Below are 17223 nucleotides of genomic sequence, written 5' to 3'. Positions count from 1 at the left end.
GGATCCATGAGCTGTGCTCTGAAAAGTTTGGTGAGTTGGTAAAGGTTTGACATTGAAGCCTTGCTTTTTGATGAATTGCAGGGATTCTAAACAGGGCTTTGTAGCAGAGAAATGTTTTTACAAGACACAGGCAAGACCTTCTGAGGGCCCTGCCAGTGCCAGCTGAAGGATGAGACTTTCTGTTCTCTTCATTTCCCTGGGTGGGGTGCATCACTGATCTCTTTTCTCCTGGAGACTTGGGCTGGCTTACTCTTTATCCATTTGATGGGGAGATGCTTTCCCAGCATCGGCCACACTTTCTTCACATACTTGTTCTCATATTTGGTCTGCTGAATCCTCAAATAACCCCCACCTAGGATGGCATGTTTTCTCCTTCTGTTGTTCTCTCCTCTCTGGCCTTCAGAAAGGAAAGTGTCAGCTACCTGAACTCTGAATCTTCTTCATGTCCTAAACTCTGGGCATTTTCTGCTCTAACAATCTCTGTCTATCTATCTATCTGTCTGTCTACCTATCTACCTATTTATCTATCTATGTTCTGTCTCTATGCTCTGTCTTCTTTTCTTTTCCATGCATTTGAAAGCATTATTTCATAGGCACTATATTTTGATGGATAGATGTGTATTACACCTTCCATAACTGTCAACCCAGCACTATCTCCTAATTCACCATGGGTGTTCTTAGTAGATTCTTTCCATAGCTGTTTGGTGACCTCACCTCCTCCTTAGAGAATGTGAAAACCACATACTTTTCCCCTTTGGCTCAGACTATCTGCCCTCAGAAAGATGTTATTTTAAGCCATTTTCCATGTCCTCTGTTGGCATGGTTCTTGTAGTCTGGTGTGCTACATAGGTGAAATTCTGAGACTTCCCGTTTTCTGAGCTGGAATCTCAATCATGCTTTGCACAGATGTCTTCTTACAATGCTGTTCCACAGTTTATTGCTATTCAGGTGTGCTTTATCAATAGGTGTATTGAGTTACAGTTAACAAACTGGCAATCCCACCTTATGTCATTCTTAAGTATTTTAGTAATAAGGGTCTTAAGACCTCTTATTTTCATTTACAGAAATAAAAATATTGAAATCCCTAAGAGTAACACAGTACTGAAAAAATTACGTAAATTTTGGATCTGAAAACTACTGGAATCAAAAAGACAAGCGTTATGACTTTCTTATGAGTATACTTGACCTCAATATTAGTGTGAATCAGGACACCAAGCAATGTTTTACTCTGCGTGTCCTACAGGGTGCCAAAAATCTTCAAATCCAGCTAGCATGCTACTCTGTTTACAAGATTTCCAAGCTGTCTGTGGACAGTGCAATCTCCTTTATTACAAAGTAGAGTAATTGTCTGTGATTACTGCAGTCAGGGGTCCTTCCAGACACCTCAAGAGCCCTCTTCCCTATGATGCCACATTTTCTTAGAGGTGGCATGAAGCTGGAGAGTACTAAAGGGAGGCTGCCAATGCCTGGCTTTGGAAAGGCAATGAAGTAGCCTCCCATTCACTGATTAGTTTCAGTTTTTCATGATGCCGGTCCCCAAATCCAGAAGATCAATGCCTGGAAGAATTCAACAGAAAACACTTGGGAGAGCCTGGGGACCTTTCATGGCTTTCATTGTGGGTCAAAGAGGCATTGCATGTTATAACAATTCTCAAGCCTGAGGTCACAGGAGGGTGGACTGTAGGAAGGTGAGGATGATGATTTTGCAGGAGAATTTCCAGGATGCAGTCTCTTCACTTCCCAGGATTAGACAAGGTTGCTTCTGAGCATCAGGTCTGGCCCTGATGTGTCCTGTAGCCCAGAAAATCAGGTGGTCTTTTCTGAGAGGAAAACCTCAGCAGGTTCTGCACCCTCCCTGTTAGATGAGTCTTATGAGACTCTTCACTGAGCACAGCAGGCATGGCAGGCAGGCACAGTAAATCATGGGGAGTCCAACAACCAATGCAGTCCTTCTTCCCAGCAGAAACCTCCCAAGCCTGGTCCTTACCATGAGGCTTTCTATCAGCCTTCTGTTCTCCTAAGCTCTGACCAGAATCTCCTCTACAAAACAGCCTAAGCTGTTCCAGCTCTATGCATCCAGGCAACATGTCCGAACCTTTCCAAACTCTGTCCACAAGCCATTTCCAAAGCCTCTCGAAAAACATGGTCAGGTATAGTCACAGCAAACGACCCCACTCCTCAGTACCAAATTCTGTCTTAGTTACTTTTTACTCATTGCTGAGACAAAATACTTGAAGTCCTACTTGGGAAAGGAAAGGTTTATTTCTTACAGTTTTTGGAGGTTTCAGTCCACACTCGGTTGGCTCCAAGGCAAGTGGGCATGGCTGGGCCACAGTTCATGGTGACTGCAAACAGCAAGCAGGAACCAGGAAAGAGAGCAAGACACGCCTTCTTCCTGCCATTACATCACATCCTGGCTCCATTCCTACGTGGGTGGAACACTGACACCATTAATCTAAGCACTAGACAATGAACCATCACAAATGCACAATGCAAACTCATGAGACCTGGGGGCCACAGACATAAACCATGACACTGTGTAAAACTTCAAAAGCAGGTAATAATCAAACAGAGTGGGTATCCTAGTGAATCTTTTCATCTTCAGTGTAGTTGCCTATACTCTCAGACTTGATAATATCAATCATAACAGATTTGAATAAAATCTGTCAGTGCAAAACAGCAATCTAACAACCAGATTCAATTAAGATCAGTCATGATAAATCAGTTTAAGTTATACATGGCTTCACATTAAGTTAGTAGGAAATTAAGGATTATTACCGCACTATGTTGTGCTATTTTTGGGATAGTTGTCAGTGCCCTTGTATTTAGTACAAGTAGACCAACTGGAACAGAATATAATCTATCAAAATAGAGCAGTGTCATCAATGTGGGTTTTAAATCCTGATACACTGTTAACAATATCCTCTGCCTTCATTTTAAAGACTGATCCTCCCCTTTCACTCTCAAAGGGTGCTGCACATTTTGGGTCTCACCAACTCCAACAGTTTTTAGATTGGGGGTGGGCAACCTGCTATTTACCTAAGTGGTTCTGAACCTTAGCCTAAAGGTTTTCCTTCATTATAGCTAAGTAGTTCTCTACTGCACATAAGTTTCCTATCTTTCCAACCTATCTGCAGGTGCTGATCAAGTTGCCCCTATTTCTCTCTGGTTTCATGTCACATAGAGCATTGTTTTCTCATATCTGATTTTCGGTCCATAAACCCTTTTTCAGTTTAATTATATTTCCTATACAGAGTATCTTGGTGGACCCTACCTCTTGCTCTACTCTGCCTGATTCTTTTTCTTTTTTAGTGTATCAAGGCCACCTATGTTAGAGAGTATAACCAACCTTCTCTGTCTCATTTCTGCCATGCTATTTTTCTGCCATTGGTTTTCTACTTTTCTCCTTTATTTCACTGTCTGCCCCATTCATTGAGGCCTCTGTGTCACTTGGAATCCTGGTTTATTTTTTCTCTCTCTCTCTCTGGAATGTCCTTCAGTATTCTCTGTTGGGTTGGATTAGTGGTCACAAATTTCCCTAGTTCCTCTTTCTCATGGAAGCATCTTGTTTCTCCATTAATTTTTAGAGATAGTTGTGTAGGGTTGGAGGGTTGGAGGTTATTTTCTTTCCTTTTTTTTTTTCTTATTGGTACCAGGGATCAAACTCATGACTGCCTGCTTGCAAGGCAGGTGCTTATGCCGCTGAGCTAAATCCCCAGGAGGTTATTTTCTTTCAGGGCTTGGAGTACTTTGCTCCAAGATCTTCTTGATTTGATTGTCTGTGTTGAGAAGTCTGCCATGATTTTGATGGGTTTTCCTCTATAGATAATCTGTTTCTTTTCTCTCATGGCTTTTAATATTCTGTTCTTGTATTGAATTTCTGGGATCTTGATTATTATATGTCTGGGTGTAGCTCTGTTTTGGTTGTAGGTGGCTGGAGTTCTGTATGCCTTATATCTGAATACCATTTCTTTTTCCTATGCTTGAGAAGTTTTCCTTAATTGTTTCTGTGAGTAGCCTTTGCATTTCCTTTGTTTTTACTCCTTCACTCACATTTTTTATTCTTAAATTATAGATCCTCTTGTCATCTTCTAGCCTTTGTATTGTTACTGTCTGTTTCCTTGTTATTTTTAAGAGATCTTTCCTTTCATGATCACGCATTGCAAACCTGTATTCAAGTTTTGATAGTCTATCCTTAGTTTCATTCAAGCAGTTTTGCCAGCTTTAAATGGAGTCTTAATTTCCTGGTAATCTCTTTGAATCTGCTTCATATATTCTAGGATTCCTTTATATTCTTCATCAAACTTTTCTCTCCATTTGTGTTCCTCCATTCTTCTGTCTGTGTCTTCTTGAGAGGTGCTTAGCATTTCTTTTATTAATCTACTTATATCTTGCTTTACTTGAACTAATATTTCAGATTTCAGCTCATCATCAAGGTCCTGAAGATATCTCTTTATGCCTGCTAATATCATGTCTGATATTGCATGTTGATTGCCACATTCTCTTTTGTATTTACCTCTCCTGGATCAATATTCTCATGGTTGGGGGCTGGTGGATTTTTATTATTTCTTTCTCTTGTTATGCTTCTGGTTTTTTCCATACAGGGATACAGTGGAGGTCACAGCCCCTTTCCTTGTTGGTTATGGTTCTGAAGCACGCTGGTTAGGGATTTCTGCTTTGTCCAATTTGCTGTTGTTCATTGAGGTGCAAGCCGGGGCAGTGTAGGCTGGCCCCTCCCTCCAGCCTAGGCAACCTCCAGGTGCCTTCACTGCATTATTGTGTGCTGCACATACAGAATCAATTTGGGATGACTCATCATCAGGGCTGGTCATGGCTGTGACCAAGGCAAAGCAAATCCCACCAACCTGCTCTGGGAAGGGAGTAACCAACTGAAGTCACTGCCCTTCCTAGTTCATGCCTGTTCTACCCTATTCCAATATGTTGTCCAGTTTGGCATCCCTTTCCTGTGGGAGGATCTTGTTCTCAGCCTTTATCATAGATTAATGAAGGTCCCTTACTGGTTCCATTCTCTGTTGGGCTCACTGACCTCTGACTTCAGTGTGACCGCAACTCCTGCAAGTTGCAGGGATGTGAGTTCAAAAGGTTATGGTGAGTCGTGGCAGCAAGAGTTTGGGTGGCTCCAGCGAGGTGAGGCAGTGCGAGTTTGGGCCACTCCAGGGAGACCACCCTGGCTGCTAATCTTAGCTGCTCCAATGGTAGCCCTGGGACTGCATGTTTGACCAACTCTTTTCCCTTTAGTTTCTTCCTGGATTGAGAGGATTCATCTTCCTCTGTCCTGACCTCTCCAGGATGTTTTATTAGGGCATCTGAGTTGTCTCTCTCAGGGAGGCTCTGTATCCTGTGGCTTATCCATCCACTATCTTTAGCTCCCATTTTTTTTTTTTTTTTTTTTTTTTTACTGGAGATAGAACTCACGACCTCACACTTGCCAGGCAGGTGCTTATGCAATTGAGCTAAATCCTCAGCCCTGGCATATGTTTTATGTTGTCTATGTTGATCCTTTTGTGAGGTGATGCCAAAATGAAACCTTCAACTAGTAAATTTGGTTTTTCTATGAAAGCACTAAAAATGTCCAAAATATCCCAAGCCTAAAGCCCAGGGCTCTTGCCATGGACTGATTTACTCTGTTGACTTCATCTACTTGAAATCAGATTAAGTATATATCTTATCCAAGAAGCAATACTCATAGATCAGCTCATGTGCACCTGTTTCTCCTGGAAAGGTCAAACTACCTTCTCTGCCTATGCACATCTATACCCATGCTGTGTACATGTCTACCCTTTTTGACAGTATTATTCAACTCTTTTCTAAAATCCCTTAAGCAGTAGTTTATGAGTCTACTACATAAACTCCACTAGATTTGTCAAAGACAGTCAGGGTATCAAGAAACCTTCTGCCTACCTCAAGAAGAGATACTTATGGAGACCTCACATAAAATTACTCTTTCAAGGTAGCTTATCAAACCTCATAGCTTTATTTCATCCTGTAGCCTAACCTATACTGTCCCTGAACAAAATAACCTACTAAATTGTCCATTGGAAACTGGGTAGCAAACATAAAGAGAAGACATATAATATATATATACATATCTGAAGAAGTATCACCGTAGTTGAGATATAAATGTACAGAGACTTTACACACATGAAAATTAGAATATCATGGTAATATACAGATATTATTCTGTCTGATGCAAATTATTTATTACAAAAGGCCAAGAGAAAATACATTCATCAATGCAAATGTATCTAGTCTCTGAAGATATAGTCAATCCTCAGGAAAGACAGGAGTTTGATTTTAAACATGAAGGCACTTGATAACAAAATCACCATGATACCTGAGTGCTTAGTATCTGTCAGGCAACTGAGAAGTGCTTCACATAAATTTCTCTATGTCACTGCATCTCAATAGTTTGGTTTTTATTCACATGTACCTAACAGATGAAATCAAGGTACTACACACACTTGCCCAGCTATCTGCATTGCAGTTGTAGCCATATGAGAGTCCTTTTCTATCATGAATAAAGTATCTTGTGCAACTCTCAGCAAATCAAACAGATAAATTAAGAAATAAGTACCTGAACAGAAAGATTTCACAGTCTTCCCAGATATTTGTGAGGATGTGGCAGGGATGTTGTCTGTTTGAGGGTAGTCTTTGCAACACAGGTAAGCACAAACTTAAGCCATCTTAAACACAAACTGAAAACCAGAAAACTCAAAGTTGCACATCGCGTAGGAGGAGTGGCTGAAATATATACACAAGTAGTATGATTCCAAACCATAAAAATAACCATAATCATAACACATAGGAAATGATACAATGATGGCTAGTATTTTCCAGACTGATTAAAACTAATAACGTTGACATAGTCAAAATGCAATGTCAAAAATATAATGGTATTGCTGTGAAATATTCTCCCAAAATTTCAGCTGTTCAGAAGTGAGGCTGCTGCTTGAAGTATGGAGCCCTTTCCTCCTCAGAGGATTATGTCATTGAAGAGATCATAGATGATCTGTTAGGAGGAGGGGCCTGTTTGAAGGGGATGCATGACTTGGGAGTGTGAATTATAAGTTTGTGTTCTTATCCCCAGCACCTGTCCTCACTTTTGTTCTCCTCTTAATCCTCCTCCTCCTCCTCCTCTCCCTTTTCTTCAGCTCCCCTCAACCTACATTCTCTCCTTTCTCACTCTCTATACCCCACCCCGCATTGTTCACTGGGTTCAATAGCTTAAGAAATTGCCCAGTGCAGGCTGCACCATTTTATTTATGCCTTGCAGCCACTCAGGATACATGGATTGTACATTCTAGAATCCCAAGCCAAAAGAAACCTCAACTCCTTTGTGTTATATTTGGGGAGTATTTTTGTCCATCCACAGGAAAATGACTCACAGGAAATGATCTGTGAAACTCAAGTCAGGAGACTTATGGAGTCTAAGTGCACAGAATTGGGTGTTCATATTCAAAACAGAGACCACGTGATTTTCCAGCAGCTTAGCTCTCAAGTATCTCTCTATGTTTCTGCCTAATACCACAGAGCTCCAATTTATGTGTAAAGGCAAGCGCAGAAAATCATCAAGTCCTCATGACTTCAGGGTACAATTAAGCTTGGAACTGGAGAAATGTAGTAGGGCCAATTTATAAAATCAGAAAACACTAGAAATGGAGTCTAAGGCTTATGTAAGAGGTTAGAATAGAGATAAGTGTCCAAACTCATTATTAGAACATGATCTTGGAGCTGAGTTTCTCATGAGTTATGGAGCGGTTTCTGCTTAGACTGCTGGAAGCAATAGAGAGTTTTTCTCTTTGCCATTGCAGCTATTCCTGTGGCATTATTTGAAATTGGGACCGTGGAGGAGCTGTTCAACAAGCACTAAAATGTGGCCTTTCTCACAGAAGTATGGATTGTGTAGCTAGCCCACATGGGGTTTGGGAACAGGGTAACCTCTCCAGTCGCGATCTTCTATGTATGAATTAGGTTCATTTTGACTCCAAGTTTCTGGTGTGTGTCATTTTTCATCAAAACAGGCACATAGCATGTTATGGAATCCCTAGAAGATGTGTATCATGGGCTTCCAAAGTGATGACAGGGAAAGTCCTTAGCCAGGGCAGGCCTATAATTGTGCTAACTTATGGATTGACATGGTGAGTTTACCTGGTCATATTTTTTGGTGTAAATATTGCTTTGAGCTGTCCTGTTCATGACCACATGGTGGTGCTTTGGACATAAAGATTAGCAAATGTTTGATAGGAGAGTTTGATTCCAAGTCCACAGTGGCTGTCAGTCTTCAGTATCTGATTAAGCATTTGTTTTATGGACTTGGATAAACACAGAGAAAGTTTTGAAGATTAAACTCTGGCACTAGTTGCTGTCATTTCATTTCTTATCAGACATCATATTTCTATTATTTTGGGTCTGAACATCAGGAGCATATCACAGTGAGAACATTTTTGAAATTATGACAGCCGATTGTCTCGCACTAGCTGCCTGTCAGTGTTGTTTCACACTGTTAATAACATACACTGCACATGATACAACTTGTTGGATTAACTTTCAAATATACACTGAGCTTGTAGTTGCACCCTGTAATCCCAGCACTCAGGAAGCTAAGGCAGGAGGTTCACCGTAAGTTGGAGGCCAGGTTGTGCTACATAGTGAGTTTGCAGTCATCCTGAGCTAAATAATGAAACCCCAAAAATTGGTGACTTCAAAGTGGAACTAAAGATACGTCACTGGCAGCTGCAAAGCTCAACAAGCACAGCCTTTCTGACCTTCAGTTAGCACTGACACCGTTATGTCTTTGGTGTAGCTTGGGTCATAAATCATCCTTATGTCAAGCAAACATCACCCTGATGCTTTCTGCGTGTCTCCCATAAAATTTTTGAAGTTATTTACATGTTACAAAAAATGAACATAGTCATTTGCTTCACAGATCTGTTAACTTTAAATCATTCAGAATTCTATTTTTCATTTTATTTAAAGTGGGTACAGGAATATTTTCCCTTCATGAAGTTAAAACCATTTTGCATATTTATTTTTGGGTTGCACTACACACAGTATTGTTCAAATGCTTGTATTTTGTTTTGCACATGTGGAAATGGATTTTCAGGGGAGCCTCTTGTAGTTTTAGATAAATGTGAATATTCCTTAATTGTACTTTTTAGATAAAATAGGACCTGTTGGGTATTTAGTACAAGAAGTTAGCCCTAATGACTTCCAATGCAAATCTGGTTTAGTGCAATTCATAGGTTTTCTTTACAAGACTTTGTGTAATTTTCAATTTACAGTGGAAAAATTTAACATCTGAATGAATTCTTTTGAAATTATTCTGTAATTGTATGTTAAATTTTATCTTGTAAATTAAGAATATGTGCTCTGTATATGCTTTTTGAAAATTTTCTTTCAAAGGCAATAAAATAGAGTAAAACCAATCAAAAAAAACCAGTGCAAGAGATATGATCTTCAAAATATTATCATATCAACAATACTTACCATAATGCTTTTTGACATCTTCTAAATAGCTACAGGTAATTTTGAACATGGTAAAAATTGTACAGAACACAATAGAATAGAAGCAATCAAAGCAAAACAATGAATGCAATCAAGGATTTCAAAGCAATGCAATAGTAAATCCAAAATTGCTACCATAATATATCTTGCTATCTTTCAAATGGCTGCTCCTGCCATCGGATTTCACATAATTAAACAACACAAAGGAGGATAAAAATCCAACCCAACAAAACAATAGAAATGACACAGGACTTCTAAATAAGATAATAGGACATCAACAATGGCTGCGACTCTCAGAAGGAGATCCCCCTAGATGCCACACTATATACCACTGTCCTCTGAACCAATGATCAGATCACTGTCCCTAACCCTCCAGTCTTAATGGAGCACCAAATCACTACATGCATGCAACTGCATGTCACCTCAAGAGCTACCCGCACAGCCTGTGTTTCCAGATAAGCCGGGCACTTAAGGGATGAGGAGGGAGTGGTACATCTTTTTTGCTAGCCCACACATTGGAAGGGGCTGGCGTCTGGCTATTCCCAGATCTGCAGCGTCCCCCACCGGACGCAAGTTCCCAGACAGGGCTTTCCTGCTTAGGTGTCTTTGTTCTCTCTCTTCCTAGACCATGAATGATGGAAGAAGCTTGGGTGTGGCTAATCCCAGTCCAGAGGCAGCACACACATGGCACAGGTTCCCAGACTGAGCTCGCTTGCCTTCAGCCTTGTTTTCTCTCCCCTACATTGGCAAATGGTGCTACTTCACAATGAGAGGCTTTGGGCTGGCTGTTCCTGGTCTCCACTGGCCCGTGAATGGTACTATTTCCCAAAGTGGGCTTGTTTGCTCACGATATTTTCAAAGAAAAGAAAGACTTTACAGTAGTCTTGATGTATGTTTGTGGAACTTGGTCAGCTGGCTTGAACTCAGTCTGCGGACCAGTGCTATCTCACGCTTCACCTTGATTACCACCATCCCTGTCTCCCATTGCCTTTCACTCTTCCCTCCCTGACTCAGAGGCCTCCCTTGTACTGTGCACCATAACCTGCTTCAGAAGTGAATCAGGGACAACACGTACAGTAGTCTGCACTCCGCTCACTCACTTTATACTACTATCCAAGATCAGTGTTGAGCACTGCTAATCCATGACAACTACCACTTAGAAAAACTGCTCTTTTCACAAGGCAATGGGACCTTTTCTCACTCAATTTTTGTGTTCCTTTGTAGTATGTAGGTGACACTCTTACAGACCTGATGGCCTCATTTTAGGGTTCAGGAACAGAAACACACAATAATGATGTTTTCCCACCCGTTTCCATAACTGATTTTTACCATGCTGGAAATTTGCAGTGCCAGGTGGCAGTCAGATGTAGTAAAACAGACTCTGCTCAAAACTTCAAGATGTGTGGACAGTGGAAATGATGCTTGGGCACTGTTTTCTGCTCTAAGTAGCAAAACGTGAACATACAGTATTCAATGCAGCTCTATCTATGTAACAAAGGAGGATGGGAGGTATGTAACAAGGCATGGTAGAGAAGGGCGTATGCAGGCTTGAGCAAGGACACTTATTTAACAATCATCATGAACACAAAAGACAGCTTTGATGTATCAGTTGGCCAAGTGTTCCTTCAGTTCTTCCCATTTCAGGTACTGTGACCAATTCACTAATTCAAAGAAAGAGCAGAGATCACGCATCTTGATTCCTTCAGTCTGTGGTGTGCATCTCAATGTCCCATAGATCGTCTGCCTGTCATCGTTTATCCTCTGTTTCCTCGCAGTTACAGTCGAAATATTCCTGTTCTGTTGAATGTTTTCAGACTGGTGTTTGATCCATCTGTGAAGGACTCAGCACACAGGAGGTCCTTGTGTCATCAGGGTCTCACTTCCTGAATCCACCACTTGGGGGAGAGGATCCTGGTGGTTGGCATAAATCCCACTCCTCCATTGCAGCCCTTCCTCGGGGCAACCCCTTTACATGAGGCCACGATTCCATTTCCACTTGTGTTTTCCTTTCCTAAAACCAAGTAAATTCCTGTGTGGATGCCAGGACTTTTCCTTGAAAACTACATCTACAATCATTCTCCCTGCAGAAGCTCAGGATCAGGGATTCCCATGTTCTGAAACAAATCCCATCCTGGCCAACTCAGGAAATTACCTGGATTCCAATACAGCCTACAAGCAGCACAGATGAGGTCCAGCTGTCATTTATACATGTGCACCCAACAGGGGCCAAAGGACTTTTTCAGCATGTGCCAAAGGAGTTTCTGCTCTGCCTTTGCTCATGTAAAGCTTGTTGTCTTCTGGGTAGTGATGAGTTCCCTGTAATTCAGTGAGAAATATCTGATAGAATGGAAGGGAAAGGAAGACTGCTAAATAGAAATGGACACTGTTTTCTAAGGTATTTTCAAAAAGATTTCTGGGTTGATCTAAGTAGAATATGTGGGTGACTGTTCCTTCCAACCTAGTGAAAACTGATGCCTGAGATACCCAGAGCAAATTTGCACAAACCCAAGTTTCTGATCCAGGAAATGTAGTGGTGACCAAGTGCCTCTGTGCCGCTGATGTGAGTGTGATGTCTCCCCCTGGGACATATTCCCTCTTCTTCTTTTTCTGAATTGAGTTTTCAGGTTTTGCTCACACACCTTCCTAAAGTTTGGGGAGACTACCCTGAAAGGGAAACCCTGAAAATCAGCTGCATAGAATTATTAACGCCACTGGACCACATCAGAGTGTTTTCAGGTCAGAGTCTCTGTGATGCCACCACTGCTGGTGAAGGGCTCATACACCAGGAGGATGACCCATTTGAATTAAATTTGTTCTCTGCCTGATTTCTAGGCCACTCTGTCAGTCTAGAGAAGACTTATAGGATATAGAAACTCGAAAGAAGAGAGAGCAACTATGATCTGGAATGGTGGGATGATATGTTTCATTTGGGCCCTTTTTCAGGGATGGCATGGAAGTGAATAAATGTCTGGTAGTGGCAACCTCACTGGCTGAGTGACTCCTCCTGGAGGCTAAAGCCAGGGGACCTTGGTGAGAAACGTAGGGTAGACAATGTGAGTTCAAGGCAGTGTCTCTTACCTCAGCCCAAACGCCTTGTCTCCGTCAATGTATATGATTAATGTGAAATGGAAAGGAAGTCATGTAGGAACCCCAGCGGGTTCATGTGGAAGCAGGTTCCTGTGTTCCATTTCCCAGGAAAACGCGAGACATGGATGCTGGCAGGGACTGCAGAGTCAGCCTCTTTGTGTGTACTGTGTTGCCCCATCAAGATAGCTTAGAGAATGATGGTTCTTGTCTCTTTATAGTTTTAGTATTTTTTTTGAGACTGAGTTTCACTATGCAGTTGAGGCTGGCCTTCACTCACTGTGTAGCCGAGGCTGGCCTAGGCTCACCATCGCTGCGGAGTGCCTGGTACCCAGCCAATTCGATTGAAGCTGGACTTATGAATGAAGTATCCTTGTTCCACATAGGAGATAGGCTGGGTGAATTCTTTTAATGCTTGTAGGACATCATCTTTTAAGTGTGCGCACTGCTGCTCAACTTTGCAGCAGTCTTCTTGCCTCAGCTTCCTAAGTGCCTGAATCACAAGTGTGAGCCTCCTCTCATGGTTTTTCTTTTCTCTTATGTGGTAGAGAAATCAGAGAAAGTCTTTTGAGAAAAAGACACTCTTTCTTGGGAAGAACTGCTTTTGATTGAGTTGGCAAATCAAGCTCCAATTTTGTGTGTGTGTGTGTGTGTGTGTGTGTGTGTGTGTGTGTGTGGTCTTTTGGTCTTTTGCTCTGGCTATGCAGTTCAGGCTGACTTTGGGCTCACTTTGTAGCCTAGGCTGGCCTTAAACTTGCAGCCAGCCTCTTTCCTCAGCGTCCTGAGTGCCAGATTTACAAGTGTGAGCCTCCTCACATGGCTTTTTGTCTCACTTATGTGGTACAGAAATCATACATTGTCTTTTTAGAAAAAGATACTCTTTCCGGGGAAGACTTTCTCTTGGGTGAGCTGGACACTCTAACTCCAATTTGTGTGTATGTGTGTTTTCTCTTTTTTTTCTTTCTGTTTCGCAGTGCAGTTCAGGTTGGCTTTGTGCTCACTTTGCAGCCTGGGCTGATCTCAAATTGCAGATGATTCTCTTGCCTCAGCCTCCCAAGTTCTGGGATTTCAGTAGTGCACCACTATGCCCAGCTCTGCCTCCAATTTTACAGTAAACCTTATTCAGTTGCAGAAACACCAAAAGATGTGCTGCTATTACTAGAATATTATTTTTAAAAGTGCTTACACACATCTGTTCTCCCAATGAAATGACTCAAATGTCCTGTGTACATTTATACAGGAAGTGAAAACTGGCATCAACTCATTACTGAGATATTTGTGTTCATGTAAACAAATTCCGCAGGTGAATTTTGGCTTGTATACCCGGACACCAAAGTTCTGAATACAGTGGTTCCCAATATAGAGAGGACTACATGGAAAGAATTCCAAACACTGACCCAGTGAAAAGTAATGCAATGGGAAATTACTCAAGAGGATTTCCCATTGCCCTACCTGGTCACACTCAGCCCAGTGGCAGGGAAAAATACATCCAATGGGATTTACTAATGACAAGTGACTGAAGCATGTGGTGTTCAGACCCTCATGGGCTTCTGCATGATGGGAACTGTTGAAGCTAGAAATTGGTTTGATGTGTAGGGCTGGGGCAGGGCTGTCCTAAGAACAAAGAGCACTCTGGGCAAGCCATATGAGAAAGCTGCTCCAGCCCAGAGAACACATAGCCTCAAGACAATCCGAACAGTGGGTTCTTAGGACAACAGAGTGTCATGAGACATTAAGTAGCTAAAATATATAAATACATGCCCCTACAGTGAGGGGGAGGTTCCTTTCCTCCCATCCAGCGAGTAAGGTCTACACCTGACCCCAGCTTTGTTTCTTCACTGTTTTCTCATCTTCTCACAAGCTTTCACACAAGCAATCTCAAGGGCTGTGATCTGCAGATGAGAGTTGATGTCCAGGAAGCTCTTCTGTCAGGTGTCCAGGCTGATGTCCTCTGTCTGCGAGTCCTGGTGAAGAAAGCTTACAACTTCAGGGCATAGAGGTCACTATCCCTGCACATTCACTCAACGCCTTTCTGGTTTTGTAGGCTAACTTTTGCACCACTGATCAACCCAGGGAGGGACTGCCTTCCTTTGTGGATTTGCTGTCTGGTTTAGCTAGGTTTCTTCTTCCTCAGGTTTCCACATCCCACTGCTGAAGAAGTGGTTGGGATTTGCTCTTTTGTTTTCCATAGATGGTTAACTTTCTGCTCCCTGGATTTGAGGAAGTATTGCAACACATGCCTAGTCATTTCCTCTTAGCAAGGAGGCCTCAGTGTGTCAGCTCTAAGTTTTTGAAGCATATATTCTGTCTTCTTCTCCATATGTTCAAGTGTTTCTTCTGAAGTTGTTTTTCCCACTCTGAGCAGTCACAGGAGGCGTTCCATGACCTGTACTAGGTCCTGAAAAATTCAGATTTTCTCTTTCTTCCTCAGAGGCAAATGCTTTTCTAACAAATACTTCCATTATTTTTTTTTCATATTTCCCAAATGCTTTCCTCCAAAAGAATGAAACTTTGATGTATTCTGAGCAGTGTGTCTAATTTGCAGCCACAGAAATACTTCTCTGACTCACTTCTTTCTTAACACATCCGACTTTATGCTTACATAAAAACCGTAATTTTCCATAACTGATTATATCATAGGGCTTTGCTATATATTTTGTTGTGGGGGCTGGGGATTTAGCTCAGCGGCATAAGCACCTGCCTTGCAAGCAGGCAGTCGTGAGTTCGATCCCTGGTACCGATAAAAACGAAAAAGACAAAAAAAAAAAAAAAACAAAAAACTATTTTGTTGTGTAGATGAAAGCAGTCATCTAAATCTGACTGGATCCTCCTGCAAGAATCTCTTCAATGCTACCCTTAACAACCCTCTTCCTTCTATGACCCAGTGCTGTGATAAAACTTTGCTTTCATCCTTTTAATCACGCTAGTTGATCCCATCTTGGTGCTATTAAAATTTTATTTGGAAGTAAATGACAATATTGAATGATTATCTTCTAAAGGGTCTTTACTGTGATATTGTTAGTTCCATTTTTAAAATTAAATTCTAACTAATCAGATTTTGAATTTCCTTAAGCAACTTTCATTTCATTGCCCAAGAAGCATATTTTAAGATTGGGACTTTGATTTTATAAAATAATTGTGTTCTTTAACAAAATATTTTGAAGACACTGACACATCCAAGTTTGTTTAGCATGAACAAGTGTATGATCAATGAATATGTGATTCATTCTGGAGCATCAAACCGTAAGTTATTGTAGAATTGTGAAATCTAGGGGATTGATATCAGGAGCTCGCTGATGGGATTGTAGAGAGTCTCAGACAGATCAAAGTTTCTCTTCCCAAATGAAGAAAGACAGTAGTGGAGGTGTTTCCTTAGCAAAATGATGATTTTTTTTTATACTTTGTGAAGTTTACAATGTGCATTTAGCTACAGCATGTGAACTCTAGAGGACAAAGAATTGAGACTGGACAGCCATGGACTGCAAGAGAAGGAGCAGAGGACCTGACCATAACACAGCATTTCACACCACATAGCAACAAATGACCTGAGAGGACAGAGTCTTGCCAGGGAAGAGGAACGCAAAAGGCTGAAGTGAGGATCAGGAGGAGCTAAAGGTGCACAGGATTGTGAACAGTGCCATCTATGCCTGAAAACAGCATAGTAACTGGAAGTGAGACACTGCCAAGAGAAACAGAGCAAGGAGTGGGAGGCCACTAAGGGGCATACAAATTTGCTGGCTAAAGACTCTGGTTCCACACCATGGCATCTGGAGGACAAGATCAGCTTCAAATCCAGCACAAACTCTCCTGCAGCCTTGGCGATGTCATTCAGTAGTTTGGGGCTCATGGTAGACACCAGAGGAATTTTTGTTTTGTTCTCCTTTGGATTCCTTCCCATTTTCCCTATTTTTATTGTTTACCTGTATTTTCACTCTAATCTACCCATCTTTTTACTCCCTTTCCTCAATTTCCCCTTAGATAATTAATCATATTTTCATATGTGTGAAGAGTCTCTCTAAGTCTTTTGTCACTTTCAATAATGCCTTGCTTTACCCTTCATTCATTCTCTTCTGCCCTCTTCTGTAGTTCCTCAAAGCTCTTGAGATCATCCTTCTTTCTCTAGCTTGGCTTCTTTGTTATTTCTATCCCATTCAGTGCTTTATAAGTTCTGCTGCCTCTCTCACACACCTCTGCCATAGTCTGTATCTTCCTTAGTTGAAATAAGGAGACGTTCTGCTCCTACCTCTGGCAGTGTTGGAATAAACCAGGGTACAACAGTCTTGATGTCCAAGGCTGTTCAATTTCCCATACGTCTCTAACTATAGGTCATGGAGGAAGGGTAGCTGTTACTATGCACCCATATAGTCTTTAATCTTGTTCTTGGTGATTCCAGGGAGCATTATATGTTTTAGTTGAATTTCTCTGAGTAGCTGTGGATTGAAGCTCTATCTCTTTTCAGCTATGTAGAATTCCTCCTAAATCTTATGTCTTATGAGAAAAATATGTTCAGTTCCTGAACATTCCAGCGTTTAAACACAAATTTTAAATGAATTGAGTTGGACAACCAAGGTATCACTGTACCTCTTCACCTAGCTTGCTTTCTAAATCCAAGTG

Source organism: Cavia porcellus, unplaced genomic scaffold, assembly GCF_034190915.1.
Source record: "Cavia porcellus strain 051 isolate PalLab524CR breed Dunkin Hartley unplaced genomic scaffold, mCavPor4.1 scaffold_3, whole genome shotgun sequence".
NCBI lineage: Eukaryota > Metazoa > Chordata > Mammalia > Rodentia > Caviidae > Cavia > Cavia porcellus.
The sequence above is the reverse complement of the archived record's forward strand: the minus strand, read 5'-3'. Positions refer to the sequence as shown.